Source organism: Rattus rattus, chromosome 6 (genome assembly GCF_011064425.1).
Source record: "Rattus rattus isolate New Zealand chromosome 6, Rrattus_CSIRO_v1, whole genome shotgun sequence".
NCBI classification, from domain to species: Eukaryota; Metazoa; Chordata; class Mammalia; order Rodentia; family Muridae; genus Rattus; species Rattus rattus.
Window position 1 is genome coordinate 157,432,712 of NC_046159.1, and position 5,215 is coordinate 157,437,926.

The window sequence follows — 5,215 nt, forward strand, 5'->3', positions numbered from 1 at the left end:
TGAGGAAAACCTCTTGACACTGGAAAGAGATTTGAGGGTGGAGCTAGCCGTTCCAGAGACAGGAAATGAGAGGTTGGCAAAGAGGCTTGAGAAGGAGAAACAAGGAAAGTCAGGGAAAACTGGAGAAAATCTGGAATCCCAGATGTGAGTAACCCACAGAATCCACTGCTATGGGGCTGGAGAGATGGCTCAGCGGTTAAGAGCACCCGACTGCTCTTCCAGAGGTCATGAGTTCAATTCCCAGCAACCACATGGCAGCTCACAACCATCTGTAAAGAGATCTGATGCCCTCTTCTGGTGTGTCTGAAAACAGCTACAATGTACTTATATGTAATAAATAAATAAATCTTTAAAAAAAAAAAGAAGAATCCACTGCTGGATGCAAACTAAGAATTAATTGGCAACACCACAGGCTCTGAGCCTGGGGGGAGGAATTCCAGGGTCATGGAGGAGCAGGGCTAAAGTGTAATGGGTCCACAGACTATGGAAGATGGCCAGTAGCCAGGGGAGAAACAGCAAGGAAATTTAGCATCTGAATTCCAAAATACACCCCAAAGCTACAGAGTTCAAAACAGAGTTGAGGTGGGTGTGGTAAGTTCAATATGTTGGCTCAGGGGATGACGTGTGTGGCCTTGTTGGAATAGGTGTGGCCTTGTTGGAGGTAATGTGTCACTGTGGGGGTGGACTTGGAGGCCCCCATGCTGAGGCTCTGCCCTGTGTAGAATGAGACACGCCTCTTGGCTCCCTTCTGATTAAGATGTAGAACTCTCAGCTGCTCCTCTAGCACCATGTCTGTCTGTATGCCACCATGCTTCCTGCCATGATGATAATGAACTGAACCTTTGAAACTGTAAGCCGGCCCAGTGAAATGTTTGCCTTTATGAGAGTTGCCTTGGTCATGGCATGGGATAAACACATGTCAATGGGACTGGCCTCACTTGCATAGTCAACATGTTTTAACTGAGTTACTAAGACAGGCCAACACCAAAGGGATAGTCATCTAAACAGATGCAAGAACAACTGAATATCCATGGAAAAAAGAAAGGTAGCTCTTGTATTCTTTTTTTTTTTTTTTTAAATACAGGCTGTGAAGACCCAGTTTCTGTTCCTAGAGTCTATATCAGTGTACAATGAACTACAACTCCACTTCCAGCCTTCACAGACAGGCACCAGGAACACACATGGTACACAGACAAAATACTCACACACATAAAATAAAAAAAATCTTAAAAAAGATAAATGGGGGGCTGGAGAGATGGCTCAGCGGTTAAGAGCACTGACTGCTCTTCCAGAGGGCATGAGTTCAATTCCCAGCAACCACATGGTGGCTCACAGCCATCTGTAATGAGATCTGGTGCCCTCTTCTGGCCTGCAGTCACATATGCAGGCAGAATGCTGTACATAAAATAAATAAATAAATCTTTAAAAAAAAAAAGATAAATAGGGACACCCAGATAACCCCAGCTGACCAGAGGCCCAGGATCCTCTACAATGAGCAAATTAATGGTGGAGAAGTGGGAGCTAAAGGGAAGCATTTGTGCACCAGGAAGAGAGGCAGAACTGGAGACACAGGGTAGTGACGTGAATCGCTTTTGCTGCCACCTGAGGCCATGGTGAGGTCCTGGCCCATGCTGTAGCCAAGGATCATGTCTGCATCGGTGGCCCTGCAGGAGCAGAGGTCTGTGTCTATGAGCCAGGGGAAAGCAGGCCTGAGGCTTCCAGAGGGACAGACTGCAGAGCTTTGCAGGAAAGCCATGACAGGACACATTCCAGAACCACCACTGCAGGATGGCCACAAAAATTAGCTGAAATTAGAACACCTACAGAGATACTGTTTATGTCGCAGGGTGCTCAGATTGATCTACTGAACAGCATGGCAAAAACAGGACAGACTTACATCACAGTTGCTTTGACGGGTTCACTATCAGAATGAAGGCGATTGGTGCGATAAACAGCATCAGGAGAGCTCAGTATTAAACTGTCATTTTGTCAATAAAATGTCATTTCATCAATATAATGTCCATGTGCCTAAATGCGTCTGCATAGTTAATTCTGCTGATGCATTAGGGAATGTTTTACACACTATTAATCAAAAAGTAGTGTCAATAGAAGGGCAGTATATAAACCCAGACATAGAGATTGCAAACCTCTCTGAAAGCGCTATTCCCAACAAGAAACTTTTCATCTAAGAATATTTGTATTTTTTTCGTAAAACTGCAATTTGAAAAATTAGTCAGTCAATGGAAAACTATTAAAGTAATATAGAAAAATCCCTTGGGAAATTAATTTCTACAAAACGTTGTTTGATAAATTGCACTTAATATTTAAAAAGTCTTCTGAAGATAAAAAGGGTCAATTGTTGGTGCTTCTGGATGGTTCTACTACCTGGAACCTGTCAGAGTTATGAGTCCTTGAGCACAGCCTGAAGCTGCAAGGCTCCAGACATCTCTGTGAAATTTGAGTTGTTTTAGAATATCCTGATTTCCCACCTGCTAGCAGGAAAAGTAGCTTTTTGTAACTGGACAAAGTCCCTGATTCTTCGCTGTGGGCCAAGGACTGCCCCTACTCTTGCTCCAGCCTGGGACTGTTGGCACCTCCCCCTTTCTCTCCTGGCCTTACTCATGTCCTGACCTAGCTCTCTTCTCCTGGCCTGAGCCTGCATCCCTCTGAGAGGCCTCTGAGACCCAGATTCTCAAAGGTCCTCATCCTGGCACCGCAGTATTCAGGGACCACTTGGGATCAACAGAAATAAGAGACCACAGAGAAAATTTCCACAGTGACAACGGCCAGACCTCGAACCCAGCACACCTGGCTCAGAGACCTCACTTGCCAAGCTGGGGTTACTGGGAGCAGTGGCCTCACCTGCTCCATTCACTATTGCTGCCTTAGGGAAGCAGTCATGGTTCTAGATCCAGTGACAGTGCATCTGCATCTGGATTCCTAGGGCTAACACAAGCTTTACCATGGGACATTCTACTCCTCTAGCAAGGATTTTTCCCATTGTGTACATCTGAAAGGAAGGGTTAATACCAATACCAACGGTTCACTGAAGCAGTAAGGTTTTATGGTGGTTGGGAATGTGCTAAGAAGTACAGCATTCGCCTAGCATATAAGCCTGGATTCAACCCCAAGTAACCTAGTGATTGGCTTACAGAAGCTGCCAATTTGATAAGGGTTCAGAGCCTCTGATCTAGCTTCTGCTACTGCTCTTCTCTGAGACTGACCCTATTCCTGACAGGACACCAGACCATGCTGTGGTGGGTTAAATAAAAGTGCCCCCCCAGGCTCATATATTTAAATACTTAGTCATCAGGGAGTGGCACTATCTGAGAAGGATTAAGAGGTGTGTCCTTGTTGGAGATAGTGTGTTACTGGGGGTGGGCTTTAAGGTTTCAAAAGTCCATGCCCAGCCAGTCAGCCAGTGTTCTTGTGGTTCTTGTTTCTCTCTCTCTCTCTCTCTCTCTCTCTCTCTCTCTCTCTCTCTCTCTCTCTCTCTCTCTGTCCTTTCTCTGTTTACCTGCAGATCATGATGTAACTTTCAACTTCTCCAGTGCCATGATGACAATGAACTAAGGTTTACAAGTGAGCAAACCCTCAATTAAATGCTTTCTTTTTTTTTTTTCTTTCGACACATATGTAGGTAGTGGCTTTAGAATCAGAGACAATGGTGGAAGGGACTTGGGAGGAAGAAAGGAGGGGGAGAGGGAAAAGGGGGCAGGATCAGGTGTGGGAGGATATGGGGATGATATACAAAAGATCAGGAATTTGAACAGAGGTGTGTAGCAATGGGAGCTGGGGAGCTGGGGGTTGCAAGTCCCATATGCCAGGAAAGCAAGAGGTTTCCAGGACCCAATGGGGATGAGATTAGCTGAAATGCCCAACAGAGGGGAGGGAAAACCTGTAAAAATTATATTCAAAGGTTAGGCAAGGCTCCCAGTTGAAGGATGGGGCCACCCACTCATCTCCAAATGTTTAACCCAGAATTGCTCCTGTCTAAAGGAGATATGGAGACAAAGAGTGGAGCAGAGACTGAGGAAAGGCCATCCAGAAACGGCCCCACCTGGGGATCCATCCCATAACCAGACACCAAACCCAGACAGTATTGCAGATGCCAAGAAGTGCTTGCTGACAGGAGCCTGATATGGGTGTCTCCAGAGAGGCTCTGCCAGAGTCTTAATGATACAGATGAGGATGCTTGCAGCCAACCATTGGACTGAGAACGGGGTCCCCAATGGAGGAGTTAGAGAAAGAGCTGAAGGAACTGAAGGGTTGGCAACACCATAGGAAGAACAACATCAACCAACTAGATCCCCCAGAGCTCCCAGGGACTAAACCACCAACCCAAGAGTATACAGGGATGGACCCATGGCTCCAGCCACATTTGTAACAGAGGATGGCCTTGTCAGGCAGTCAATGGGAGGAGAGGCCCTTGGTCCTGTGAAGGCTCGATGCCCCAGTGTAGGGGAATGTCAGGGTGGGGAGGCAGGAGTGGGTGGATGGGAGCATCCTTATAGAAGCATGGGGAGTGGGGAGTGGATAGGGGGTTTCCGGAAGGGAAACTGGGAAAGAGGATAACGTTTGAAACGTGCTTCTGGTCTCTTTGGCCTCGCCGGTAGAAGCAAGATGACGAAAGGAATGCTATCCTTTGGAAAGTCGCAATTGCCATTGTGGCTCTAAGGCCTACCATCTTCAGAAATCGACCTATGGCAAATGTACACCCTGCCAAGCACAAGAGAAAGTATAACTGGAGTGCCAAGGCTAAGAGATGAAACACTACCGGGACTGGTCGGATGAGGCCCCTAAAGACTGTCTACCGCAGATTCAGACATGGACTCCGTGAAGGAGCAACACCTAAACCCAAGAGGGCAGCTGTGGCAGCATCCAGTTCATCTCGAGGATTTCAATCCGTCATAAAATAAATGCTCTGGTTTAAAAAAAACTAAAAAAAACGGGGGCTGGAGAGATCGCTCAGAGGTTAAGAGCCCTGACTGCTCTTCCAGAGGTCCTGAGTTCAATTCCCAGGACCACATGGTGGCTCACAACCATCTGTAAAGAGATCCGATGCCCTCTTCTGGTGTATCTGAAAACAGCTACAATGTACTTATATGTAATAAATGAATAAATCTTTAAAAAGAAACCTAAAAACAAACAAAAAATCTAAAAAAAAAAGAAACATAAGTAAACTATCCAATAATAAAACAATAATAATAATTAA

The 5,215-nt window shown here is 45.9% G+C and overlaps 1 pseudogene; it reads left to right on the forward strand.

The window, feature by feature from the left end:
* The first annotated feature begins 4,623 nt into the window (after positions 1–4,623).
* On the forward strand, positions 4,624–4,919 carry LOC116904497 (annotated as a pseudogene).
* The last annotated feature ends 296 nt before the right edge of the window (positions 4,920–5,215 follow it).